Raw genomic sequence first — 27,110 nt, 5'->3', positions numbered from 1 at the left:
AATGGCTGTGAATGTGAGCCATCTCAGTTCTTGTTTCTGTCTCGGTTTAATTCCATCTTAATGTGATGGTATTTTTAGTATAAAAAATAATCTGCAAATGTAGTTTACTCTAACTTTTTTAAGTCTTTGAATGTATTCATTTGTCTGTATTTACTGCCATGAATGACATCCATGCTGCTGTGCCATCGATTCCTGATAACTCTTATCAGAGAGATTTCTTCAAACTCGTACCGTCCCACCTCTCACAGTGAGGTCCCATTTGTAGGCAGGCTTTGGCCAGCTTTGTACAGCAGCACCTGAAGTTGCCTTGCCTTGGGCCTGCTTGCCCTGGGCTTTGTGGATATGGCATAGTGGACGAGCTGGCTCATTACGCACACTTGTGTAACCCAGAAATGGAAAGGATTAACAACTGTGAGGCCATCCCTGCTCGGTGGGGAGCAGATGCAACCAAACAACAGCTTCCTCCTTTCTTCCCCCAGTGGACAGTTCTAAGCTGCTTTGCATAAGTCCTCTCAAGAGGTTCCCTGGGGGATCAAGAACCAGTGGCTTGAAGCAGGGGCCCTGCATCACTCCCCTGGCTCCTTACAAGGTTTTGTCTGCTTTCAGGGGAATCAAAGCTGATACCATCTCAGGTGCAGTTTTGAGAGGTAGACTTAAAGGATTCTATTTGTAAAGGAATACGTTAAGGATATAGCAAATTTTTCTAAAACTTTAGTGTTGTCTGGACCTCCCCACTTGAGCTCTCATAAATACCTGACTGTCTTTGGCAAGCCAACTGAGACTAGGAACTTCTCCTTCCACTCTTTTTGCAAACATTAAATTAAGGATGACAGGAATGTCCTGCATATATGGAAACTTCCATTAGAGATGTGTACGGGTCAAATGTTAAAGGCTTCATTATTACCCCATTTTATCTGACTTTCCCAAGTGACTGTAAACTGCTATTACAAAATAAAGCTACTCCCATATTTTAACAGCCATCATGCGTGCTGGAGAAGCTTGAATGTACCTAGCTTGGGCAAACTTGTTTTCTCCCAGAGCAAACACGTGCCCTGCCTTTTCTTTGAAATGCTCTATGTGGCGTGTTAGAGTAAATGATTTACAGAGACTGAGCCTAAAAGTTTTCTGAGATGCCCTGTAGTTTTCCCATTGTTTAGGAGACAACACTGAAGAAGTCACTGATGCTGTAATGAAAGGCAAACTGCAATGGCTGTCATGTCAAGAACGCTGCAGTCGGGAAAGCCAACGTGATTTCATGGCTAATGATTCACTTGCTAATATCGGTGTGGGCTGCAGAGAGGATAACCAAGTTGAGCTGTCTTAGATCAAATGATTCAATTAGGCCAGCTGTCCCTATTTGTCATGGCTCAACTCGCTTTCAAATTACCTTTCCAAAGTGCATACGTGCCTTAGCATAGAACTTAACAGTTCAACTGTTTGATGAAAAAGGGATACTTAGACATGATTAGAAAAAGTCACCTTTTTTTCCATCTGCACAGGCTTTTCCTTTCTCCTTCCCCCTCTCTCCCCTTTAAGAGAGACAATATGTATTTGCTCAGCTAACCCTGCAGTGATATCAATGATTGTCAAGGAGTTTGGGGTATGACTTAGTAAGAAATGATTAATTCTAAAAGGTAAGGCTTGGTCCAGGGATCTCTAAGTCACTGAGGGGAATTAATGCTAAGGCTAAGATGTTTTACTGATCAACTTTATACACTTTCATTGGCAATTTAGCAAGTTTAGAGTCAGATAGGAGTTATTGCTGCATTTTTGGATTTTTCTATAGTTGAAAAAGACTCATTTGGAAAGATTCAGGTCTGAGAAGTAAATTGGTAGTCTCAATGTGGCTTCAGGTCAACAAGGGAAGATATTGCAAATGACAGTGATGTAACTAACCGTCATTTAGGAGGTAAGAGGAGGAGTCCGGAATCTGAATGTTCCAAGTGAGATATGTCAATAACCCCACTGCCCTGTGGTGTCCTTCCACTTACCAGTGGATAAAGGAATTAGGATGGGATCCCTGCAAGGTGTGGGGAAACATTTATTTCTGCCCCTCCCCCACCTGCCCCGTGATAGGGCACTTCCCTGAGCATGGTGGGGAAATACAGCCAGAATCAGGGTCTGATTCCTACCCCAGACGAGCTTGAACTGATAGCACTGAAATCCTGCAGTTACTTGGGGACTGTGGCTATTGAGGATTGAGTCATATATCCCACAACAGACATGTTCTCCATCTGTGTTCTTGTAGCTGTGAACCCATTTATAAATGGGACCTCTTGAAGAGGTGATGATTATTAGTTAAGGTATGGCCAATTGAATCTGGGTGGGTCTTCATCCATAGTACCTGAGGCCTTATAAAGAAAGAACATTTCAGACAGGGAAGCCAGGACATGCAGAAGATAGAACTCAGAGAAAGCCACAGAAGGAGATCAAGGACCAAGATCACCAAGGGAGGGAGGACTGTCATCAGTAGAACGTCCCCAAACCTGGGAGAAAGCTTAGCCCTGCAGACATCTTGAGTTTTGACTTCTAACCTTCAAAACCAAGAGACAATCAATGCTTGTTGTTTTAGCCAGCCTACTATGTGGTTTTGGTCAGAGCATCCCTGGCAGACTAAGACAGTGGCTACTTGATAAAGACCAATTGAAATAAGTCTAGGGTGGAATAACTGAAATAGGTAAAGGAAAAGAGGGTTTGACCTAAAGGGAAAAAAGGTGAAGACTTAAATTGAAAACATGTTGAAGCCATTCCTTTGAATGAAATGGTAAAGGATGGAATCTAACCACTTTAGAAACCCAAAGGTACAACCATGAAAAGGGCAGATTGGCGATTAACTCTTGTGTAAAGGGGTGAATAGAAGTGATGAGATAAGTGGAATGAGACTCTTGAACTTCTCTGTTTTGAAATGTTCTCAAAAGGGGAGAGAGGAATTCAATGGGAAAAAGGGCATACATGGAAGGTTTGTTGAATGAATCACCAATTCATTGTTTATATTGCATTTGAAATCAGATTTATTTCATACAAAACTAACAATGCAAATACAAAGAACATGGTTGGCTACTGTGTGGTCTTTGTAGACTTTGTTTCTTCAATCTCTTCCTTCCTATTTATCCCCATTTTAGGGTGCAGTAGGGCAATGCCAGCTCTGTTTCAGCCCCTCATGAATTTCATAATCTCATGCATTTCCTAGGCAGTGAGGAAAAAAGAATAATTTAGAGTGGAGTACTTCTGGTTTACCATGGTACTTCAGAATTTGGTTTCACTGGTTTAAAAAAAACCAACTTTTAATTGTAATAATGTATATAAAACTCAAAATTTCCCATTTTAACCACTTTCAAGTGTACAATTCAGTGGTATTAATTACAATAATACTATGTGCTGCCATCACCAATATCCACTATTCTGTGGTGGTTTGAAGCTACAGGTACCGTAGAAAAACATGTCCTTAAATCAGATCCATTCCTGTGGGTGTGAGCCTGTTGTTTGTAGGACCTTTTGACAAGGTTACTTCAGTTAAGATATGACCTACCTTATTCAGGATGGGACTTAATCTTATTACTGAGTCCTTTATAAATGGAATAAATAGAGAGAGAGAGAGAGAGAGAGAGAGAGAGAGAGAGAGAGAGAGTGAGAAAGTCATAGAAGCAAGATGCTGAAATCAGTGAAACGCAAAAGACAAGGGGGAGACCAGCAGAAAATGCCATGTCCTTGCCAGGTGGCAGAGGAGCCAAGGATCTCTGACAGCTGGTCTTTGGGAAAAAAGCATCACTCTGATGATACCTTGATTTGGTCATTTTCTTGGCTTCAGTCTTTAAGCCAAAAAATTCCCATTGTTTAAGCCAACTCAATTGATGGTATCTGCTTTAAGAGGCCTAGGAAACTAAAACATATGCCTACTTTTTAAATCACCTCGAACAGAAACTCTGTACCCATTAAGCAATAATTCCCCCTCCAGCCATTCTTGGTAGTCTGTGATCTACCATCTGTCTCTGTGAATTTGTTAAGTGCAGGTATTTCATACCGGTGAGACCATATAACATTTGTTTCTTTGTGTTTGGCTTATTTCACTTAACATGCTGTCTTCAAGGTTCATCCATGTTGTAACGTGTATTAATTCTCTTTTATTGCTGAAGGGTATTCCATTGTGTGTATGGACCGCATTTTGTTTATTCATTCATCTGTTGATGGATACCTGGATTGCTTCCACCTTTTGGCTAAATTGTCAGTAATGCTGATATGAACCTCAGTGTGCAAATATCTGTTTGAGTCACTGCTTTCAAATCTTTGGGGTATATACCAAAAATGGAATTGTCAGGTCATAGTCTATATATAATTCTGTGTTTGATTTCCTGAGGAACTACCAAACTGTTTTCCACAGTGACTGCACCATTTTACAATGCCACCAACAGTATATAAGGACTTCCATTTCCCCACATCCCTGCGGACAGTTATTTCCTATTTTTTAAATAATAGTCATCCCAGTGGGTATGAAGTGGTATTTCATTGTGGTTTTATTTTGCATTCCCTGATGACCTATAATGTTGAGTATCTTTTCCTGTGATTTTTAGCCATTTATATATCTTCTTTGGAGATATGTCTATCAAGTCCTTTGCCCATTTTAAAACTGAGTTGTCTTTTGCTGTTGACTTGTAGTTTTTTATGTATTATGAATGCTAAACCCTTGTCAGATATATGGTTAGCCATTATTTTCTCCCATTCTGTAGGTTGTCTTTTCACTTTCTTGATGGTGTCCTTTGACATTTGTAATTTACTTTGGTGAAGTCCATTTTGATGTCATGTCTAAGAAATCACCACCTAATCCAAAGCTTCTGCCTATGTTTATTCCAAGAATTTTAGAGTTTTAGCTCTATGTTTAGATCCTTGATCTATTTAGCATTAATTTTGGCATATGGTATAAGGTAGGGATCCATGGTGATTGGTTTTAAAAATAAAGATACTCCTGGAAATAAGAGAATGCATACACTTGGCTGCTTTGGAATCCAGGCCCAGCTCTATAGTCCCAGAGGCTGTGTATTTTGGCTATTGGAAGTTCATCTAGAGCACAGTGCAGCTCCACGACCTGGTTTCATCCTCTCCTGCTCTGCAGGAAGTGCCTGCGGGTTCTACCCAAGAGCTCATTATTACATAGACTCAGCTCTTTGCTTCTGTTCCTTTTGCTTCTGCTTCACCAAGACCTGCTTCAAACTCAGTGTTGTCTTTCATGTCTGGAGTTCAAACTGCTCCAGAAATATCCTGAATCAATCCAGTCTATGCCTGTACTAGGCAGAGCTTTCACAATGAACATCCTCATGAAGGCTGCGCTGCCAGGAGACTGAATTATGGGAGCTCATTCACCTGGTTCAGTTCACTTTGTCCAATCAGCTTCCGGCACAGTGGCCCACTCCTGTGAATCCAGTGAAACAATTGATGGAGAAGGACTCCTTAGAACAGGCTGTGGGTGTGGCAAACACCTGGAGGCAGAATGATGTTGCTAAAAGAGCTTTGGAGGGAAAGTTCAGTGATGGGGTGTTTATCTTTGTTCTCCCACTGGATGACCTTAGGCAAGTATCTTCAGGCCACGAATCCTCAGTTTCCTCAACTGTAAACTAAAGAGAATTAGACTAGAAGAGTTCTGAGATTCCTTAGTGCTCTAGTGCTTGTGATGTGGGGGTCTCCTAACTGACTCTGTTTAAGGACCCCTCTGTCCTGCCTCTAGTGGTTCAGTTTGAAATGTGAATGCAAGGCCTTGTGGGGAGGCCAGACTTTTGGGGCATTCACTGAGCCCACGCCATCTTGTCAGTGGTCCATAACTTACTTTCCATGGCAACTTTCCTGCTATAGAACCTAACTAGGGGAATACCTGCCCTGAGATATAATTAGCCTAATTTCTACCTAGTAGGAGGGTGCCTGGAGGCTGGCGATGACACACTGGCATGACACACCAAATTCTAAAATAACATTCAGAGTGAACTTCAGCCTCTCAAACAGGAGGTACCCCCCACCTCGCCCCTCCCTGCTCTCCTTTCCATCTCTCACTGTAGCTGGGAGATTTTGTTTCCAGGGTCCTGATCTAACAGCAGTAAAGAGCACACTTTGTATGGGTAAACTGACCTGCTCAACCTACATTGCAGGATATAAAGTCTAATAAGAGTCTACATGCCCCCAGGGGCTCCTTCCTTCTTCTGTGTTGTGGCCTAGTAACTAGGACAGGTAAAATGTCAAGACGGACAAAATGATTACTTAGGGACCTGAAACTGAAATGAGGAGATTCTTGCAAGGATACTCAGCTTCTTCCCTTCGTCCTCTGTCCTGCCCCTGAAGGTCCCCCATGTGCAGCCACCCTGGGGTGGTGATCACTGTTGCTCAGTGTGTCTTGTTGAGAGAAGCAGGAAGAAAGTTCACTCACTTCTCTGCTAGGAAGACACAGAGGAAGGAATATGCACCCCAGAATCAGGTTCACGTTAGTCTGAAACATAGCTCTCTTGAGGAAGAATATACAGGTGATTCATTAGATTGGTTAGCACTAAATAAGTGGGGGCTGCTCCACAAAGTTCCAGGGCTGTCTGCAGTCCTACCTTGAGCCTTCTCACATTTCACATGCCCTCTTGGAATTCCACGCTCCACTCTGGAGATAAAGTGTGTTCTGTCCATTTTTTCCCCTTAGCATGTTCGTGCTGGGGCAACTCAATTCATAGTGTCCAGTTTCTCATACTTTGGGGTCCAGCTTAGGCTGTGACTCCTCCAAGAAGCCTATTCTGACTTCCTGCCCCTGTTTGCCTGGATTAAGTGCCCCTTCTTCTCTGTGCTCTCACAGCACCTTAAACTTTTCCTATCATAACATGTAAAATGTTGCCCCTACGTTGCTTGCTTATTCGTTTCTCTCTGTTTCTAGAGTTTGAATCCAGGAACTGTTTTTTTTTTTTTTTTGACTTTTAAAAGGGAGAATTTAATGAGTTGCGTGTTTACAGTTCTAAGGCTGAGAAAACGTCCCAATTATAACAAGTCTATAGAAATGTCCAATCAAAGTCATCCAGGGAAAGATACCTTGGTTCAAGAAGGCCGATGAAGTTCAGGGTTTCTCTCTCAAGTGAGACAGCACATGGCGAACACAGTCAGGGCTTCTCTCTCGGCTGGACAGGCACATGGCAAATACGGCATCATCTGCTAGCTTTGTCTCCTGGCTTCCTGTTTCATGAAGCTCCCCGGGAGGTGTTTTCCTTCTTCATCTCCAAAGGTCACTGACTGGTGGACTCTCTGCTTCGTGGTGCTGCAGCATTCTCTGCTCTCTCTGAATCCTTTTTTTTTTTTTAAAGCAGTTTTACTCAGATATAGTCACATACCATACAAGCCATCCAAAGTGTACAATACTTGGCTCACAGCATATTCACAGAGTTGTGTATTCATCACTAAATAAATTTTAGAACATTTTTATTATTCCAAGAAGAAAAGTCCCATACCCATTATTCCCCCTTATGATTAACACTTAGCATCGGTATAGTACTTTTGTACTATAATATATAATAAATAGTGATTGATTTACATTTATTCTAATTCATGAAAGAACATGCTTATATTTGGCCTAGTAACCCCAGTCATCATCCACCACAGGGCTCATATGTTATATTTTTATCCTGTAGCTTTCCTTCTAGTGACATACATGACACTACATCCCCTTTCAAGCACCATCACACTCATAATCCAGTGCTGTTAATTACATTCACAATAATGTGCTACTATCACCTCTTTCCATTTCTAAACACTCGCAATCAACCTAATTAAAAATTCTGCAGAAAGCAAGCATCAGCTCTCTGTTCTCTATCCTCATTCTATCTCCTGCTAACCTATATTCTAGATTCTAACTCAATGGCTTTGCATATTATAATTAATTCATATTAGTGAGTTCATACAATATTTGTTTTTTTGTGTCTGGCTTATTATACTCAGCATAATGTCTTTAAGTTCATCCATGTCACATGCATCAGGACTATAATCCTTCTTACAGCTGAATAATATTCCATTGTATGTATATGCTAAATTATGTTTATCCATTTGTGGGTTGATGGACACTTGAGTTGCTTCCCTATTTTGTCAATTGTGAATAATGCTGTTATGAACATCTGTGTACAAATGTCTGTTCAAGTCCCTGCTTTCAGTTCTTCTGGGTACATACCTAGAACTGGGACTAGGGACTGTATGATCACAGGGCAACTCTATACTTAGCTTCTTGAGGAATCACCAAACTGTCTTTCACAGCTGCTGCAACACTTTACATTCCCACCAGCAATGGATGAGTGTTTCTATTTCTCCACATCCTTTCCACAGCTTGTAGTTTCTTGTTTGTTTTTTTTTTAAATAGTGGTCATTCTAGTAGGTGACACTTTCTTGACAAAGTCCTTTGAAGCCCTCAAATTTTTAATTTTAAGGAGATACCATTTATGTTTTTTTCTTTCATTGCTCTGCTTTGGATGTAAAGTCTACGAAGTCATTGCCTAAGAGATCTTGAAGATACTTCCCTACATTTTCTTCTAGGAGTTTTATAGTCCTGACTCTTGTATTTGTGGTAATTTTTTTAAAACATTTTTTTATTAATTAAAAAAAACAAACAAAACATTTAGATATCGTTCCATTCTACATATACAATCAGTAATTCTTAACATCATCACATAGTTGCATATTCATCATTTCTTAGTACATTTGCATCAATTTAGAAAAAGAAATAAAAAGACAACAGAAAAAGAAATAAAATGATAATAGAGAAAAAAAGACTATACATACCATACCCCTTGCCCCTCACTTTCATTTACCATTATTTCAAACTGAATTTATTTTAACATTTGTTCCCCCTATTATTTATTTTTATTCCATATGTTCTACTCTTCTGTTGATATAGTAGCTAAAGGGAGCATCAGACATAAGGTTTTCACATTCACAGAGTCTCATTGTGAAAGCTATATCATTGTTCAATCATCATCAAGAAACATGGCTACTAGAACACAGCTCTACATTTTCAGGCAATTCCCTCCAGCCTCTCCACTACATCTTGAACAACAAGGTGATATCTACTTAATGCATAAGAATAACCTCCAGGATAACCTCTCGACTCTGTTTGGAATCTCTCAGCCATTGACACTTTGTCTCATTTTACTCTTCCCACTTTTGGTTGAGAAGTTTCTCTCAATCCCTTGATGTTAATTCTCAGCTCATTCTAGGGTTTTTCTCAGTACCTTGATGCTGAGTCTCAGCTCATTACAGGATCTCTGTCCCACGTTTCCAGGAAGGTCCACACCCCTGGGAGTCATGTCCCACGCAGAGAGGGGGAGGGTGGTGAGACTGCTCGTCATGTTGGCTGGAGAGAGGGGCCACATCTGAGCAACAAAAGAGGCTCTCTTGGGGGTGACTCTTAGGCCTAAATTTTAAGGAGACTTGAATATCCTTTGTAGGGTTAAGTTTCATGTGAACAAACCCCAAGACTGGGGGCTCAGCCTATAGCTTTGGTTGTCCACACTGCTTGTGAGAATATCAAGAATTCAATTTGGGGGAGTTGAATTTCTCCCCACTCTCACCATTCTCCGAAGTGGGCTTGCAAATACTTTTCCAGTCACTGATCAAATCATTCTGGGATTCATCGGGGGATCACTCTGGACAAACCAACAAATCTCATGTGCTACCTGAGATTCCAAGTACTTATGACATTCAATCAAACTGTCTACATGAGTTATATTAGGAAATGCTCTAGTCAAAATCTAAATTTTGTAACAAATAAATATTTTTTGCTTTAGTCTCACACATAAGGTGACATTTTAAAGTATTAATTATCATCTATTTTCAGCACCCTGCAGTAATGACATTACTTTGTTCTTCCTCATGCCAAAACATTTTTAAAATTTGTACATTGTACATTTCACTATTATTATACACTCTAGGCATTCCTAGATTATTCCATCTCGATCTTTAACATCTATCTTTCTTTCTGATTTCATTTATATCCCCAGCCCTCCTCCCTCTATCATTCTCACATGCAGCTTCATTCAGTGTTTTAACATAATTACATTACAGTTAGGTAGTATTGTGCTGTCCATTTCTGAGTTTTTGTATCCAGTCCTGTTGCACAGTCTGTATCCCTTCAGCTCCAATTACCCACTATCTTACCCTATTTCTATCTCCTGATGGTCTGTTACCAACGACATATTCCAAGTTTATTCATTAATGTCAGTTCATATCAGTGAGACCATACAGTATTTGTCCTTTAGTTTTTGGCTAGTCTAACTCAGCATAATGTTCTCTAGGTCCATCCATATTGTTACATACTTCATAAGTTTATTCTGTCTTAAAGCTGCATAATATTCCATCGTATGTATAAACCACAGTTTGTTTAGCCACTTGTCTGTTGATGGACATTTTGGCTGTTTCCATCTCCTTGCAATTGTAAATAATGCTGCTATAAACATTGGTGTGCAAATGTTTGTTTGTGTCTTTGCCTTTAAGTCCTCTGAGTAGATACCTAGCAATGGTATTGCTGGGTCATATGGCAATTCTATATTCAGCTTTTTGAGGAACCGCCAAACTGCCTTCCACAGTGGTTGCACCATTTGACATTCCCACCAACAGTGAATAAGTGTGCCTCTTTCTCCGCATCCTCTCCAGCACTTGTCATTTTCTGTTTTGTTGATAATGGCCATTCTGGTGGGTGTGAGATGATATATCATTGTGGTTTTGATTTGCATTTCTCTAATGGCCAGGGACATTGAGCATCTCTTCATGTGCCTTTTGGCCATTTGTATTTCCTCTTCTGAGAAGTGTCTGTTCAAGTCTTTTTCCCATTTTGTAATTGGATTGGGTGTCTTTTTGTTGTTGAGTTGAACAATCTCTTTATAAATTCTGGATACTAGACCTTTATCTGATATGTCATTTCCAAATATTGTCTCACATTGTGTAGGCTGTCTTTCTACTTTCTTGATGAAGTTCTTTGATGTACAAAAGTGTTTAATTTTGAGGAACTCCCATTTCTTTCTTTCTTTCTTCAGTGCTCTTGCTTTAGGTGTAAGGTCCATAAAACCGCCTCCAATTATAAGATTCATAAGATATCCCTCTACATTTTCCTCTAACTGTTTTATGGTCTTAGACCTAAAATTTAGCTCTTTGATCCATTTTGAGTTAACTTTTGTATAGGGTGTGAGATACGGGTCCTCTTTCATTCTTTTGCATATAGATATCCAGTTCTCTAGGCACCATTTATTGAAGAGAGTGTTCTGTCCCAAATGAGTTGGCTTGACTGCCTTATCAAAGATCAAATGTCCATAGATGAGAGGGTCTATATCTGAGCACTCTATTTGATTCCATTAGTCAATATATCTATCTTTATGCCAGTACCATGCTGTTTTGACCACTGTGACTTCATAATATGCCTTAAAGTCAGGCAGCGCGAGACCTCCAACTTCTTTTTTGTTCCTTAAGATACTTTTAGCAATTTGGGGCACCCTGCCCTTCCAGATAAATTTGCTTATTGGTTTTTCTATTTCTGAAAAGTAAGTTGTTGGGATTTTGATTGGTATTGCATTGAATCTGTAAATCAATTTAGGTAGAATTGACATCTTAACTATATTTAGTCTTCCAATCCATGAACACGGTATGCCCTTTGATCTATTTAGGTGTTCTGTGATTTCTTTTTAACAGTTTCTTGTAGTTTTATTTGTATAGGTCTTTTGTCTCTTTAGTTAAATTTATTCCTAAGTATTTTATTCTTTTAGTTGCAATTGTAAATGGGATTCGTTTCTTGATTTCCCCCTCAGCTTGTTCATTACTAGTGTATAGAAACACTACAGATTTTTGAATGTTGATCTTGTAACCTGCCACTTTGCTGTACTCGTTTATTAGCTCTAGTAGTTTTGCTGTGGATTTTTCAGGGTTTTCGACGTATAGTATCATATCATCTGTAAACAGTGATAGTTTTACTTCTTCGTTTCCAATTTTGATGCCTTGTATTTCTTTTTCTTGCCTAATTGCTCTGGCTAGAACTTCCAACATGATGTTGAATAACAGTGGTGATAGTGGACATCCTTGTCTTGTTCCTGCTCTTAGGGGGAAAGTTTTCAATTTTTCCCCATTGAAGATGATATTAGCTGTGGGTTTTTCATATATTCCCTTTATCGGTTTAAGGAAGTTCCCTTGTATTCCTATCATTTGAAGTATTTTCAATAAGAAAGGATGTTGAATCTTGTCAAATGCCTTCTCTGCATCAATTGAGATGATCATGTGATTTTTCTGCTTTGATTTGTTGATATGGTGTATTACATTAATTGATTTTCTTATGTTGAACCATCCTTGCATACCTGGGATGAATCCTACTTGGTCATGATGTATAATTCTTTTAATGTGTTGCTGGATTCGATTTGCTAGAATTTTGTTGAGGATTTTTACATCTATATTCATTAGAGAGATTGGTCTGTAGTTTTCTTTCTTTGTAATATCTTTGCTTGGTTTTGGTATGAGGGTGATGTTGGCTTCATAGAATGAATTAGGTAGCTTTCCCTCCACTTCGATTTTTTTGAAGAGTTTGAGCAGGGTTGGTACTAATTCTTTCTGGAATGTTTGGTAGAATTCACATGTAAAGCCATCTGGTCCTGGGCTTTTCTTTTTAGGAAGCTTTTGAATGACTGATTCAATTTCTTTACTTGTGATTGGTTTGTTGAGGTCATCTATTTCTTCTTGAGTCAAAGTTGGTTGTTCATGCCTTTCTGGGAACTTGTCCATTTCATCTACATTGTTGTATTTATTAGCATAAAGTTGTTCATAGTATCCTGTTATTACCTCCTTTATTTCTGTGTGGTCAGTGGTTATGTCTCCCCTTCCATTTCTGATCTTATTTATTTGCGTCCTCTCTCTTCTTCTTTTTGTCAATATTGCTAAGGGCCCATCAATCTTATAGATTTTCTCATAGAACCAACTTTTGGCCTTATTGATTTTCTCTATTGTTTTCATGTTCTCAATTTCATTTATTTCTGCTCTAATCTTTGTTATTTCTTTCCTTTTGCTTGCTTTGGGGTTAGTTTGCTGTTCTTTCTCCAGTTCTTCCAAGTGGACAGTTAATTCCTGAATTTTTGCCCTTTCTTCTTTTTTGATATAGGCATTTAGGGCAATAAATTTCCCTCTTAGCACTGCCTTTGCTGCATCCCAAAAGTTTTGATATGTTGTGTTTTCATTTTCATTCACCTCGAGATATTTACTGATGTCTCTTGTAATTTCTTCCTTGACCCACTGGTTGTTTAAGAGAGTGTTGTTGAGCCTCCACGTATTTGTGAATTTTATGGCACTCTGCCTATTATTGATTTCCAACTTCATTCCTTTATGATCCGAGAGAGTGTTGTGTATGATTTCAATCTTTTTAAATTTGTTGAGACTTGCTTTGTGACCCAGCATATGGTCTATCTTTGAGAATGATCCATGAGCACTTGAGAAAAAGGTGTATCCTGCTGTTGTGGGGTGTAATGTCCTATAAATGTCTGTTAAGTCTAGCTCATTTATTGTAATATTCAAATTCTCTGTTTCTTTATTGATCCTCTGTCTAGATGTTCTGTCCATTGATGAGAGTGGGGAATTGAAGTCTCCAACTATTATGGTAGATGTGTCTATTTCCCTTTTCAGTTTTTGCAGTGTTTGCCTCACATATTTTGGGGCATTCTGGTTCAGTGCATAAATATTTATGATTGTTATGTCTTCTTGTTGAATTGTTCCTTTTATTAGTAGATAGTATCCTTCTTTGTCTCTTTTAACTGTTTTACATTTGAAGTCTACTTTGTTGGATATTAGTATAGCTACTCCTGCTCTTTTCTGGTTGTTATTTGCATGAAATATCTTTTCCCCACCTTTCACTTTCAACCTATGTTTATCTTTGGGTCTAAGATGTGTTTCCTGTAGACAGCATATAGAAGGATCCTGTTTTTTAATCCATTCTGCCAGTCTATGTTTTTTGACTCTGGAGTTCAGTCCATTGACATTTAGTGTTATTACTGTTTGGGTAGTACTTTCCTCTACCATTTTGCCTTTTGTATTTTATATGTCATATCTAATTTTCCTTCTTTCTACACTCTTCTCCACACCTCTCTCTTCTGTCTTTTCATATCTGACTCTAGTGCTCCCTTTAGTATTTCTTGCAGAGCTGGTCTCTTGGTCACAAATTCCCTCAGTGACTTTTTGTCTGAAAATGTTTTAATTTCTCCCTCATTTTTGAAGGACAATTTTGCTGGATATAGAATTCTTGGTTGGCAGTTTTTCTCTTTTAGTAATTTAAATATATCATCCCACTGTCTTCTCGCCTCCATGGTTTCTGCTGAGAAATCTACATATAGTCTTATTGGGTTTCCCTTGTATGTGATGGATTGTTTTTCTCTTGCTGCTTTCAAGATCCTCTCTTTCTCTTTGACCTCTGACATTCTGACTAGTAAGTGTCCTTGGAGAACGTCTATTTGGATCTATTCTCTTTGGGGTGCACTGCACTTCTTGGATCTGTAATTTTAGGTCTTTCATAAGAGTTGGGAAATTTTCAGTGATAATTTCTTCCATTAGTTTTTCTCCTCCTTTTCCCTCCTCTTCTCCTTCTGGGACACCCACAACACGTATATTTGTGCGCTTCATATTATCATTCAATTCCCTGAGTCCCTGCTCATATTTTTCCATTCTTTTCCCTATAGTTTCTGTTTCTTTTTGGATTTCAGATGTTCCATCCTCCAGTTCACTAATCCTAACCTCTTTCTCTTGAAATCTACCATTGTAGGTTTCCATTGTTTTTTTCATCTCTTCTACTGTATCTTTCATTCCCATAAGTTCTGTGATTTGTTTTTTCAGACTTTCCATTTCTTTTTGTTCATTCCTTGCCTTCTTCATGTCCTCCCTCAATTCATTGATTTGGTTTTTGAAGAGGTTTTCCATTTCTGTTCATATATTCTGAATTAATTGTTTCAGTTCCTGTATCTCATTTGAACTATTGGTTTGTTCCTTTGACTGGGCCATATCTTCAATTTTCCTGGTGTGATTTGTTATTTTTTGCTGGTGTCTAGACATTTAATTACCTTAATTAGTTTATTCTGGAGATTGCTTTCACTTATCTTACCTAGGGTTTTCTTGCTAGATGAGTTTGTTGTCTATCTGTTCTTTGACTTTCAGTTCAGCTTTTTCTGGGCCTCTAGCTTAAGTTTTGTTTAACAGAGGGTAATTTTTCAGTTCTTGTTTTCTTGTTTCTTGTCCTGCTTGTAAGGTGCCCTCCCCACCCTTAGGAGGGTCTACATAGGTATTACAGGCTCCAGCCAGGTTTTCCCGGACTAAACTGGCCTCTTATCAGGGGGACGGAGTCACCTGCATCAGTTTTCCCTGAGGGTGAGACCCAGCAGGTTGAAAGACTTTCCTGTGAAGTCTCTGGGTTCTGTTTTTCTTATCCTGTCCAGTATGTGGTGCTTGTCTGTCTGCGGGTCCCACCAGTAAAAGATGTTGTGGCTCCTTTAACTTTGGAAGGTTCTCCCTGCTGGAGGCATGGCGGAGACAGAGGAGAGGTTGTAGGTTGGTTTTAATGGCTTCAAATTGCCAAGCCCTGGGGTCTGCATTCCTTGAGAGAGGGATTCCACCTAAGTTGGGCTTCATCCCTCCCCTGGGGAAGGCACACGTGGGAGATAGCCCTGAAAGCAGTCTGTTTCTGCCTATTCCTGGGGCAGTTGCAGCCCAAGTAGTCCCACCACTGAATCCAGAGACAGCCAAGCCTCCGTAGAAACAGCCACAAAAACCTGTTTCATCCCCTTTCCTCTTTTTCAGTTAGCCCAATCAGTGACCTCCGCCTTGACCAGTTTTGTCTGAGCTGGGGGCCTATTTTTAGTAGTCAGAATTTGTTTATTAATGCCACAATTGGTGTTTGGTTGGACTCAGTCCCTGTTACTGTTAGAGTCTCTTTTCTTTCCCTCCGGGAAGCCGCCTGTGGGGGAGGGGTGCTGGGTGCCGGCTGCCGCGGCTTGGGGAACTCACGGTTCCAGAGACTCGCAGCCGGTCCAGCTGGTCCAGACTGGGATACGCTGTGTGTGTGGTCACTGACGTGGCCCCAGGAGCTGTTCTGTACTGTTTCTGGTTATTTAGTAGTTGTTCTGGAGGATGAACTAAAATGCGCACATTGCTAAGCCACCATCTTGGCCCCTCCTCTATTTATGGTAATTTTGAGTTCATTCTTTAAAAGGTATGAGATAGGGGTATTTTCCATTCTTTTGGAGATGGATATCAGTTCTCCCAATACCATTTGTTGAAGAGACTGTACTGTCCCAGTTGAGTGGACTTGGCAGCCTTGTCAAAAACAATTGACTAGGACTCCCAGGAAGATATGAAATGGGATAGGTTGAGATCCTCCCTACACTGTGGAACAAACAGATAAAGGACAGAAAACAACCAGGACAATGGTTCCAGGGACCAAAGAGGGACTTCTACATGATATAAGGAAGACCTGGATGAAAAGCAGAAAAGTTATGACTGAGAGGATGGGGTGTTTACTCAGTGATGACTGCAGCTGGGGCAGGCTTTGTCATGTAGGCTGAAACAGGTGCCAAAGGAGCGGTGTGCTCCCAGATTCCTATCTCCATACCAGTTTGAGAGATCTTCCCTTCCATCTCTGCAGCCAGGAGCTCCCTTGTGGGAACTCAGAAGCCAGCAGTCTTTGTTACAGTCACAGAGAGACCTTACTGCCAGGGCACAGTGCCTAACCCCACTGCTGAGGCAGGCTGCTGTGGGATCTTGTTTTGGTGGAGATTGGGGGCCCTCCCTCAGGAGGAGGAACTAAGCAAAACAGAGCTGATCTGACAATTGATCAGCAAAAGAGACACTCTAAGCCATGCCTTCTCTATCCTTTCTCCATGGAGGCCAAGAGCACTCACAATGTGCATAGGCAGAAAGGTGGGAATGAATGAGTGAACCATGCCAGACACTCCCAAGCTGTGAGTGGGAAGGAAGGGGAGGTTGAAATATTCAGTCCCACAGCCCAAGAGCATTCCATGTGGAAGCCTGGGAACCCATACCCATTGGTTCCACAAGCAGATGTACACAACACAATCCGCACCACCGGAGTTGGCCGCTTCCAGTGTGCACCAGGACCTGTGGCCTTGACTGGATTTGTACCTGGTCTTGATCCTGCCCAGCCAGCTGATGCAGTCAGGGACAGGTGGCTTGAAGAGAAGAAGGGGCCCCAGGATACCATCTGCTGGGAAGACAAGGAAAGTACATTCTGGCAAACTGCCTTTCTCCCTAGCTTTAAAAAGATCTCCAGTTAGGTTTGTTCTCCTACGTGGGAGCCCGACCTTGGTTTGGCAAGGAATTACTGACAAATCAAGTGCCAAAGGAGACCTTTAATGAAAAATCCAAGGAAAAACAAAATATTAAACAAGTGATGGAAAACAATGTTCAAAGTAAACTTATGAAGATAATCAAATGCCAAGAAACCAACAACAAAAAATTGTAAACCATATGATGATGAAAGAAGATCTGGCCAAACTAGATGATCAAATTAAAAAACTGGAGGAGACATAGAATTTGGAACAACTAACCAAAGATGTACACATAAATCTCCTAAATAACTTCAATAGGTTGACTAAAGACATAAATTATATTAAGAAAACATTAGAAGATCATCAAGAAGAATTCGAAAGAATAAATAGAAAAATAACAGATCTTATGGAAATGAAAGTACCATAGATCAAATTACAAATATACTAGAGATACACAACAGCAGATTTGAAGAGGCAGAAGAAAGACTAAGTGAATTAGAGGACAGGGCAACTGAATTTGAAAGCACAGAAGAATCAATGGCAAAAAATATCGTAAAGTTTGAATTGGATCTCAGGGAAAAGATAGGACAACACAAAGAGCACAAATATTGAGTCACTGGTTTCCTAGAAGGACGAGAGAAGAATAAAGGGCTAGGGAGATTGTCTGAGGAAATAACTGGGGAAAACTTCCCAAACCATATAAAAGACATAAGTATGTAAATCAACAAAGCCCAGTGAATTCCAATTAGAATAAACCCAAATAGATCCACTCCGAGACACATACTGATCAGATTGTCAGATGTGATGAAAAACAGAAAGTCCTGAAAGCAGCAAGAGAAAAGTAATTGAACACATCAAAGGGAAGCCACATCAGACTAAATTTGGACTATTCAGCTGGCAACACAGGGAGAAGAAATAAATGGTATAATATATTTAAGATTCTGAAAGAGAAAAACTGCCAGCCAAGAATTCTGTATCCAGCAAAATTGTCCTTTAAAAGTCAGGGAGAGAAAAATAAAATAAAATAGAAACAAAACAAACAAACAAACAAACAAATGAAGTCAGGGAGAGATTAAAATTTTCATAGACAAACAAATATGGAGAGAGTTTTCTAACAAGAGACCTGCCCTGCAAGAAATACCAAAGAGAGTTTAGCCAGCTTTAAAAATAAAAGAAAAAGACAGGAGAGAGAGAGGACTGCAAGAGGGCACATAATCAAAGAATATTAGTAAGGGTAGCTTAAAGAAAAAAAGAGAGAGAGGAAAAAATAAATCTGACAAAAAAGAAAATGATAAGATGGTAGATTCAAGAACTGCCTTGAATATAAATGGGCTAAACTTCCCAATTAAAGATACAGATTGGCAAAATGTATTTTTATGGTTCATCTACATGCTGTTTACCAGAGACTCATCTTAGACCCAAGGATATAAATAGATTAAAAGTGAAAGGATGGGAAAATATATCAAAAGCAAGAGTAGTTACACTATTTCAGACAAATAAACTTTAAATGCAAAGAACTCATAAAAGACATGGAAGGGCACTACACATTAGTAAAATCAACAATTCATGAAGAAGAAATAAAAGTCATAAATGTTTATGCACCCAGTCAAGGAGCTCCAAAGTACACAAGGCAAACATTGGCAAAACTGAAGGGAGCAATACATGTTTTGACAATAATTGTGGGGGACTTCAATACACTACTCTCCTCTATGACAATCAGGCAGAGGATCAATAAAGAAATAGAGAACCTGAGCATTAGACCTAACAGACATATATAGATCATTATACCCCCAAAACACCAGGATATACATTCTTCTCCAGTGCTCATGGAATGTTCTCCAGGATAGATCAAATGCTGGGCACAAAGCAGGTCTTAATGAATTTTAAAAGATGGAAATTATACAAAGCACTTTCTCAGATCACAGCAGAATGAAGCTGGAAATCAATAGCCACCAAAGAACCAGAACTTTCACAAATATATGGAGGTTAAATAGTACATTCTTAAGCAATCAGTGGATCAAAGAAGAAATTGCAAGGAAATCAGTAAATATCTGGAGATGAATGAAAATGACATTACAACATACCAAAGCTTATGTGATGTAGCAAAGGCAGTGCTAGAGGGAAATTTACTTCCCTAAATGCCTATATTAAAAGAGAAGAAAGAGGACAGACCATGGTGGCTCAGTAGGCAGAGTTTTCACCTGCCATGCTGGAGACTTGGTTTCGATTCCTGGTGCCTGCCCATGCAAAAAGAGAAGAAAGAGCAAAAATTGAGAACTTAACTGCTTACCTGGAGGAACTATAGAAAGAACAGCAAATTAACCCCAAAGCAAATAGAAGAAGAGAAATAACAAAAATTAAAGCAGAAATAAATAAATAATTGGAGAGCAAAAAACAATAGAGAGAATCAATAAAAACAAAATTTGGTTCTTTGAGAAAATCAATAAGTTGATGGACCTTAGCTAGGCTGACTATGAATAAAAAGAGAGAGGATGCAAATAAATAAAATCAGAAATGAGAGGGGTTCATTACCATGGATCCTGAAGAAATAAAAAAATCAGAAGAGTACATTATGAACAACTATATGCCAACAAACTACATATGAAATGGACTACAGATAAAATGACAATTTCCTAGAAATCCATGAGCTACCTGTACTGATTTGAGAAGAAATAGAAGACTTTAACAAACCAATCATAAGTAAAGAGATTCAGTCAACAAAAACATTCCTACAAAGAAAAACTCAGGTCCAAATGACTTCACAGAGGAATTTTACCAAACATTCCAAAAAAGAACTAACCATTGCTGCTTAAACTACTCCAAAAAATTGAGGAAAAAGGAACACTACCTAACTCGTTTTATGAAGCTAACATCACTCTAATACCCAAACCAGATAAAGGTACTACAAGAAAGGAAAACTATAGGCCAATCTTCCTAATGAATACAAGAGCAAAAATTCTCAAAAAATATACTTGCAAATCAAATCTTAGGGCACATTAAAAAAATACACCACAATCAAGTGGGGTTTATTCCATGTAAGGGTAGCTCAATATAAGTAAAAATACATTAACAAAATGAAAGGAAAAGAGTGCATGGCCATCTTGTTTGATGCTGAAAAAGCATTCAATGAAATTCAGCATCTGTGTCATTTGAAATTATTATGTACCCCACAAAAGCCATGTCTTAATGCTGATCCAATCTTGTGAGGCCAGACTTATTGTTTAGGGTGGGAAACTTTGATTGGATTGTTCCCATGGAGATGTGACACACCAATTGTGGGTGTGGGCTTTTGATTAGATGGATGTGTGCCTCCACCCATTTATGGTGGGTCTTGATAGGTTTACTAGAGTACTTCAAAAGGGGAAACATTTTGGAGAAACCTCAAATGCAGAACATTGGAAAACAGTTGCTTCAGAGCTGACAGAGACACTTGTAGATGCTTGGAGTGCCAACAGAGAGAATGGATCCTAGAGGAATGTTTGGGGCTCAGTAGATATCATCATGTGCCTCCTATGAGATGCTTAGCAAACCAGAACCCAGAGATGTGTCCTGGAAGAGCTAAGTGAAGTCCTACAAACTCTTAGAAAGGAAACCACTGGCATCAGAGGCTGAAAGCAATGGATCCAGGAACAAGGACAAGCAGACGCTAGCCACATGCTTTCCCATGTGACAGACAATGAACTTTTTTCAGTGAAGGTATCTTTTCCTGTATGCCTTAGTTCGCACATTCTTCTGAACTTAGAACTGTAAATTTGTAAAATAATAAATTCCTTTTATAAAAGTCATTCCATTTCTGGTGCATTCCAGCAGCTTTAGCAAACTGATACAGCATCCTTTTTGGATAAAAATACTTCAAAAGATGGGAATTGAAGGAAACTTCCTCAAAACTATAAAGGACATATATGAAAATCCATAGCCAGCATCATAACAGTAAGAGACTAACAGCCTCCCCCCTAAGATTGGGAATGAGTCATGGATGTCCACTGTCACTACTATTATTCAGCATTGGGCTAGAAGTTCTAGCCAGAGCAATTAGGCAAGAAAAAGAAATAAAAGCCATCCAAATTAGAAAAGAAGTAGTAAAACTTTCATTATTTGCAGATGGCATGATCCTACATTTGGAAAATCATGAGAAATCTATGACAAAGCTACTTGGGCTTTAACAAATTCAGCAAAATATCAGGATACAAGATTAATGTGCAAAAGCCTGTAATGTTTCCATACACAAATAATGACCTACTTAGGAGGCAATTAAGGAAAAAAATCCATTTATAATAGCAACTAAAAGAATCAAGTATCTAAGAATAAACTTAACCAATAATGTAAGGGACCTGTATACAACAAACTACAAAATATTGCTTAAAAAAATCAAAGAAGATTCTAAATAGGTGGAAAGACACTCCATGTTCATGGATAGGAAGGTTAAATATCATTAAGATGTCAATTCTACCCAAACTGATCAACAGATTCAATGCAATACTAATCAAAACTCCAAGCTACTTTAAAGATTTGGAAAAACTTTTGTTTGGAAAAGTTTTTAATTGGAAAATACCAATCAAAATTCCACCTACTTTGAAGACTTGAAAAAACTAGTTATTAAATTTATTTGGAAGGGAATGGGCCCTCAAATAGCCAAGAACATCCTAACAAAAGAAGAATGAGGTGGGAGGACTTACACTTCCTGACTTTAAAGCTGATTATTAAAGCCATAGTGGTCAAAACAGTATAGAATTAGCACAAAGATAGACATATTGGCCAATGGAATAAAATTGACAGTTCAGAAATAGACCCCCAAATCTATGGCAAATTGATCTTTGACAAGGTCCCCAAATCCACTGAACTGGAACAGAATAGTCTTTTCAATAATGAGGCTGGGAGAACTAGATATCATATTCAAAGGAATCAAAGAGGACCCCTCCCTTACACCCTCTACAAAAATGAACTCAAAATGGATAAAAAGACTTAAGTATGAGAGCCAGTACCATAAAAATCCTAGAAGAAAATAGAGGGAAACATCTTCAAGATCTAGTCATAGGAGGTAGATTCTGAGACCTTATACCCAAAGCACAACCACAAAAGAAAAAATAGATAGATGAGAACTCCTCAAAATCAAATGCTTCTGTGCCTTAAAGAACTTTGTCAAAAAGATGAAGAGGCAGCAAACCAATGGGAGAAAATAGTTGGAAACCGTGTGTGCTGGTTTGAAAGGATTGTGTACCCTAGTACAAAGGATTATGGCTAGTAAAGCCATTTTAGTCCTATTCATCTTGTGGAGGTAGCCATTTCTTTTAATCCCTACTCAGCATTATAGGTTGGAAAATTGATTAGAGTATCTCCACAGAGATGTGACATACCCAATTGTGGGTATTAACCTTTGATTAGAGGGAGATATGACTCCACCCATTCCAGCTGGGTCTTGATTAGTTTATGGCATCCTTGGAAAGAGAAAGCTCTAGGGAGCCATGAGAACCATGAGGGCCCATCCAACCAGAGACCTTTGGGGAGGAGAAGAAAACACCTTCAGGGGAGCTTCATGAAACGAGAAGCCTAGAGAGAAAGCTACAGACATCACCATGTTCATCACATACCTTTCCAGTTGAGAGAGAAACCCTGAATATCATTGACTTTCTTGAACCAAGTTATCTTTTCCTGGATGCCTTAGATTGTATATTTCTATAGCCTTGCTTTAATTTGGACATTTTCACAGCTTTAGAATTGTAAACTAGCAACATATTAAATTCCCCTTTTAAAAATCCATTCCATTTCTGGTATAGCACATTCTGGCAGCTTGCAAACTAGAATAGGGGAACAAGAGGTAAAGGAAGTTTGGGGTTTTCTCTGTTGTAGGTTTGTCTATCTGTTATTTTTCTCTTTGAAGAAATGAAAATCATCTAAAATTGAGAATGATGATGATTGTACAAGTAAGTGAAATGTTATGAGATATTGATTGTTTATTTTGGAAAGAATATGTGCTATGTGAGTATACCTCAACAAAATCTGCAGATTCAAAATAAATAAAGAGAAAAATTCAAGTTCTAGGGAAAATGTGGACTCAGAGGTATATCTATTCGACATTGCTAAGGGAGCAGAATGATGCAGCCCTTCTGTACAGTAAGGCAGCAGATCCACAGGAGATTAGATATAGACTTTCCATATGATTAGGCCATCTTATTACTAGGAATATACTTGGAAGAACTGAAAGCAGGGGCTCGAATAGACATTTACACACTGCTGTTTATGGCAACATTATTCATGATAGCCAATGGATGGAGGTGGCCGAATGTTACATTGACTGAGGAGTGGAAGGGAGACTATGGTGTTTACATATGATGAAATATTGCGCAGCCACAGAAAGGAATGAAGTAGTGAGGCGTATAATGGGGTGCATAAGCCCTGAGGGCATTATGTTGAGCAAAATAAGCTGGAAGCAAAAGGACAAATATTATATGGTCTCATTCATAATATACTTCTAAATTTGATAACCAGCTTCACATTTATTTGGAAGGGAATGAAATGTCGAATAGCTATATAGATATCCTGAGAAAGAAGAGTAAGGTGGGAGGATTAACATTTCCTGACTTTAGAGCTTACTATAAAGCCACAGTGGTAAAAACAGCATGGTAGTAGCACAACATAGAAGTGTTTACCATTGGAACTAAATCGAGAGAGTGGCTATTGTCCATCAAATCTATGGTCAGTTAACATTTGGCAAGTGTTCTGGTTTGCTAGCTGCTGGAATGCAACACACCAGAGATGGATTGGCTTTTAATAAAAGGGGATTTATTTTGTTGGTTCTTCAGAGGAAAGGCAGCTAACTTTCCACTGAGGTTCTTTCCTATGTGGAAGGCACAGAATGGTCTCTGCTGGTCTTCTCTCCAGCCCCTGGGTTCCAACAACTTTCCCCGGGTGACTTCTTTCTGCATCTCCAAAGGCCTGGGCTGAGCTGCAAGTGCTGAGATGAGGAATGCCGAGCTGCTTAGCAGTGCTACGTTGCAATCTCCCATTTAAGCACCAGCCAATTAAGTCAAACGTCACTCATTGCAGCAGACACGCCTCCTAGCTGACTGCAGGCGTAATTGGCAACAGAGGAGGTTCACATACCGTTGGCTTATGTTCGCAGCAACAAAACTAGGTATGCTCACCTGGCCAAGTTGACAACTGAATCTAACTAACACAGCAAGGTCTCCAAATCCACTGAATTGGGACAGACAAATTTTTTCAATAAATGAGCTTGGGATAACTGGATATCAATAGCCCAAAGAATGAAAGAGGACTCCTGTCTTACACTGTATACAAAAATGAACTCAAAACAGTTCAAAAACCTAAATATAAGAGCCAGTACAATAAAACTCCTAGAAGTAGACACACGATCTTCACAATCTAATGATAGGAGGTAGTTTCTTGGACTTTGCACCCAAAGCATAAGCTATGAAAGAAAAAATAGATAAGTGGGAACTCCTCAGAATAATTTCAGTTTTTTAAAATTTATTTGGGTTTGTTTTGGGACCCAACATGTGGTCTGTTCTGGAGAATGATCCATGAGCATTTGAGAAGAATGAATATCCTGCTGTTTTGGGGTGCAAAATTCTATACATGTCTGTTATGTCTGATTCATTTATCATATTATTCAAGTTCTCTGTTTCCTTATTGATCTTCCATCTACATGTTCTACCAATTGATGATTGGGGTATTGAAGTCTCCAAATATTATTGTAGAGGTGTCTAAATCCCCCTTCGTTGTTGCCAATGTTTCACTCACGTAACTACGCACCTTGTTAGGTAAGTAAATATTGTGTGTGATTCTTATTTCTTCTTGGTGGATTGCCCCTTTAATTAATATACAGTGTCCTTCTTTATCCTGTTTTAACAGTTGCATTTAAACTTTATTTTGTCTGATATTAGTATAGTTATCCCTGCTCTTTCTGGTTACTGTTTGAATAGAATATCTTTTCCCAACCTTTCACTTTCAATCTACTTTTGTATCCTTCCATCTAAAGTGAGTCTCGTGCAGCGAGCATATAGATGGATCATATTTTTTTCTATCCATTATGGCAGTCTATGTCTTTTGATTGAGGAGTTTAATCCATTAATATTCAATGTTATTACTGTAAAGGAAGTACTTCCTTCAATTATTTTATCTTTTGACTTTTGCTTTTTGTGTCTTGTTTTTTTCTCTCTTTTTACCCTTTTAGTTATCCTTACTGATATTCTTCATTTCTACACTCTCCTCCCAACCCTTCTCTCCTGTATTTTCTTATTAGCTCTTAGCATTCCCTTTTGTATTTAGTATTATCTTGAGTATTTAATGAACTCTCTCAGTTTCTCTTTTTCTGTGACTATTTTAAACTTTCCCTCATTTTTGAAGGACAGTTTTACCAGATAAAGAGTTCTTGGCTGGCAGTTTTTCTCTTTCAGTACCTGAAATGTGTCATACTTCTGCTGTTTGCCTATATGGTTTCTGATGAGAAATTGGGATTTAGTCTTATTACATTTCCCAGGTGTGTTGACTTACTATTCGCTTGCTGCTTTCTGGATTGTCTCTTTATTTTTGAATAGTATGTGTCTTGGAGTAGGTATATTAGGATTGATTCTGTTTGGAGTACTTTGTGATTCCTGGACATGCATATTTATGTCTTTCATAAGATTTGGGAAATTTCTGCCCATTATTTCCTCAAATACTCTTTCTGCCCTGTTTACTTCTCCTTCTGGGACATCCATGCTGTGTATGTTTGTGCCCTTTGTGCTATCTTTCAGTTCCCTGAGATCTTGCTCAATTTTTCCCCTTCTTTTCTGTAATTGTTTTACTGTGTATAAGATTTCAACTGTCTTGTCTTCTTGCTTGTTGATTCTTCCTTTTGTCTATTTAAATTTGCTGTTGTATGCCTCCAGGATTTTTTAATGTCTTCTATTGTGTCTTTCATTTCCATCATTTCTCTTATGTTTCTTTTCGTGTTTTCAGATTCTCCTTTGTGCTCACACAGTGTCTTCATAATATCCTTTAACCTTTTAGCTATACTTTCTTTCATCTCCTAAAAAATTGAATTAGATTTTTTAGAACATCTTTTATTAGTTGTTCTAATTTCTTTGTCTCCTCTTAAGATTTATTTTGTTCCTTCAACTGGGCCATATCTTCCTGTTTCATAGTGTGGTTTGTAATTTTTTGTGATTTCTAATCATTAGATTATCTTGATCAGTTTAAACTGCACATCAGTTTCTCTCTCTTGCCTAGGATTTTCTTATAGATTGTGTTTGTGCTAAGATACTTCTTTGACACCTCATTCAATTCATTTTAGGTCTTTTGAGTAGTTCATGTTTAACTGTTCAGATTTTTTCCCGCTCTTATTCATCTGATTCTTGCCCTGTATATAAGGTACAATTTTTGAATTTGCACAAATTATGCAAATGTTTCACCCCCAGAAGAAAGTTTCCTTTCCCCCATTCCTTTTCAGGAATATTGATACATGTTCTATCTCTATTTTATTTGCCTCTATAGTTTTTTTTTAACACTCCTTTCATTGTCTCTAGCTGCTTTTACTTGGAGAGCAAATTCTTGGAGGAGGGTCACCCCACAGAAGCCTTTCCCAAGTCAGAATTTACTAATCAAAACAGGGACAGGGATCTTTGAAGGGGGCATGGATTGGGTCCAAAGTGCCCTGGGCAGGAGACCAGGAAGGACGCCAAACTTCTCTGTGATTTCTCCCTGAGTCTGTACTTTCCTGGCCTGCCCATTAGATGGTGCTCTTCAGCTAACTGTTCCCTGCAGTCCAAAGGTGGTACTATGCCTTTAAGTCTCCCCTGGCTCCACCTCCTAGTGTTTAAAGGGAGG

The 27,110-nt window shown here is 38.9% G+C and overlaps 1 long non-coding RNA gene across 1 annotated transcript; it reads right to left on the bottom strand.

Moving 5' to 3' along the window:
• Positions 1–3,039: 3,039 nt before the first annotated feature.
• LOC143686268 (uncharacterized) lies at positions 3,040–20,032 on the bottom strand. Its single transcript, XR_013176996.1, has 3 exons — positions 19,938–20,032; positions 17,140–17,221; positions 3,040–3,186 (listed from the first exon to the last, which is right to left on the bottom strand). It is a non-coding gene; the product is annotated as an uncharacterized LOC143686268 (long non-coding RNA).
• Positions 20,033–27,110: the final 7,078 nt, after the last annotated feature.

This window comes from Tamandua tetradactyla, chromosome 6, assembly GCF_023851605.1.
Source record: "Tamandua tetradactyla isolate mTamTet1 chromosome 6, mTamTet1.pri, whole genome shotgun sequence".
Taxonomy (NCBI): domain Eukaryota; kingdom Metazoa; phylum Chordata; class Mammalia; order Pilosa; family Myrmecophagidae; genus Tamandua; species Tamandua tetradactyla.
The sequence above is the reverse complement of the archived record's forward strand: the minus strand, read 5'-3'. Positions and strand labels throughout refer to the sequence as shown.